Source organism: Pongo abelii, chromosome 8 (genome assembly GCF_028885655.2).
Source record: "Pongo abelii isolate AG06213 chromosome 8, NHGRI_mPonAbe1-v2.0_pri, whole genome shotgun sequence".
Classification (NCBI taxonomy): Eukaryota; Metazoa; Chordata; class Mammalia; order Primates; family Hominidae; genus Pongo; species Pongo abelii.
Window position 1 is genome coordinate 108226936 of NC_071993.2, and position 2510 is coordinate 108229445.

Here is a 2510-nt window from a genome sequence, read left to right on the forward strand (position 1 = left end):
TAACTAATTGGATTAGGAGCCGATAATACTGTTGACCTTTCTTAATGTCTACTGGCTGTCTTTCCACCACACTAAGGCTTAATTGTATGGGGTAGGGAGGAGGGTGGGGGACTTCCAGGAGTGAAATGTGACCCCTGTTAACCTCAGATAAAATGGGCTCAGCGTCTTCCCAACTGCCTGTCATCCCCCATGGAACAGGAACACACACATGCTCCCTCTCTCATCAAATAATTACACAGATGATACACACATGCATAGGCATGCATACAGAGATGCAAACACACCCAGAGGCACATATGCATCCACACGTGGTGCACACATAACTTTGAACCTGGGTCATACATGTACACAAGTCACACTTGAATGATACACATACAAAATTACATATAAGAAAGACAAGTATATGCATATACACAGATACCCATTTGCAAAATGCAAACACACAGATACATATCGATAAATATATATTATTGCACACATGATGCAAATGCATAATAGATGTACTCGCATATGTACACAAGATACATATGCAAATAAAGATACACTGACATGCACATGTATGCATGATGCTTAAATAAATGAGCATGCAAAGTCCATGATACAAGTGCATACACACACATGCATGCTACGCATACCTTTGCACACCGATAGACGTCAGACCCCCCCCACCAACACACACACACACACACACACACACACACACAGGCAGTTTGCCCCATTCCACAGCCCATCTCTTTCCCAGTCTCTGCTGCTACCACTTTCTATTTGTTCCTGGGTTGTCTGGCTGTGTTTCTGGGATCCTGAGTATTATGGGTCTCTTGGAGTTCTGGCCCAGCCCCTCTGAGTGTCTCCTCGTCTCAGTATCTCTGGGGCCCTGTCCCCGTGTGGATCTCTCTCATCCTGGGATGCTGAAGTGGAAAAGGACCTGGCTGCCACGGTGGCAGGGAGGGCATGAAAAGGGAAGAGATTAGAAGGGGAGGATGGGAGAGAAGGGCCAGAGAGGATGGAAAGGAGGGTCGAGGGAGAGGACCGGGAAAGAGGGGAGCGGGGAGCGAGGGGCGGGGGAGGGGCGCCTGCCTGCGCACAGCAGATGTTGCCGCTCCTCGGATGGAGCTGTTAATGTAAGTGGAGTTTCTGCAATGGTAATTAGGGGGGCCCTCATTACCCTGGCGGAGCCGGCTGAGAGCCGATAAAGCCGAGGGGGAGAAGGGCCGACATCAGGGTAATGGGGGAGCAGGGCCATTGAGGAGCTGGAGCCGAGCCGGGGACCGCTCCGCGCGCAGCTGGAGCCCGGCGAGAGGGCCGCGGAAGGGGGTTGCGGACCGGGCCCGGAGCCCGGGGAGGAGCCGGGAGGCGAGCGGCGAGGGGCACGGCGCGGCTGGATCTGCCCCGGGGTTTCGCACCGCGACGCGGGTCGAAGTACCGCGAGTTGGCCCTGACTGTCTGCAGGATGAGGGTGTCGAGGAGGGTTCCAGGCCAGCGTGCCTGCCTGGCCTCCAGCCCGGGGTAAGGAGATCCACGGAGGCCTCTGCGCCTAAACTCAGGTGGCCAGACAGAGGTGGGGCGGGAGGTGGGTATACGGAAAGGACACCCTTCCCCTCTATGGGCCCCGCCCGCTGTGCAAGGGTGGGGAACTAGCACCCTCGTCCAGCGTCTAGCGTGACCAAGACATGTACTGTAGAATAGCCAACACAAGAGTTGACGGCTCCAGAATGTCAGATCACACACTGGAGAAGACCAGCCTTCAGGGTTGGAGGTAGAAGCCTCTTGACTCTTTGGATTGAAAGAAGACCAGTCACCCCTCCTGGGAGGACTCTCCCACCCATCCTCCCCTACATAGTAACCTCCCAGCCCTAGAGGAGCTACAAGCAAAGAGAATTGGAGAAGCTCATCCAAGCAGTCCTAAGTACCTTGCTTCCACGCAGGGCTTTGCAGGAAGAGGAAGGGAGGCAGAGAAGGGTACGGTGACAGCTGTAGACATCACCTGCAGCTCTGCTCCCCAGCCAGGAACCCAGAAGGCCCTCCCAGACCCCCAGAATGGGGTTCCGGGGTGGGCAACTCATTTGCCATCTATCCTCCTCACACCTGAGTATTCTAGGATGGGCCTCCAGCGCTTTCCAGGCTAACTCAGCGAGCCCAGAGCCCAGTCTTCCTAGTCAACTGAGAGACATGTCTACAGAACAGACTACGTGGCTAACTCCTCCTCCTCCCCCTGCCCCAGGCAAGAGGACTCTGGGAAGACATCCAGGAGGCAAGGAGTCTGTAGCCAGGGCAGAGAGAGGAGCTGTGGTGGTCTGTACAGACCACCTCCAGCAGAGGACCCATCCTCCATTTTCATCCCCTCTTCACATCCCTCCACCCACAGCTGCCTTCAGAAGCCCAAGGTCACTGGCCCTGCCACTCTGGTTTGCCAACTCCTCAAGGACCACATAGGCCCAACTGTTATGGAAAGGGTGGACCAGAGAGAGGGGCTTCTTCTCCTTCAGGCTTTGGGGAAGGCAAAGGCAATT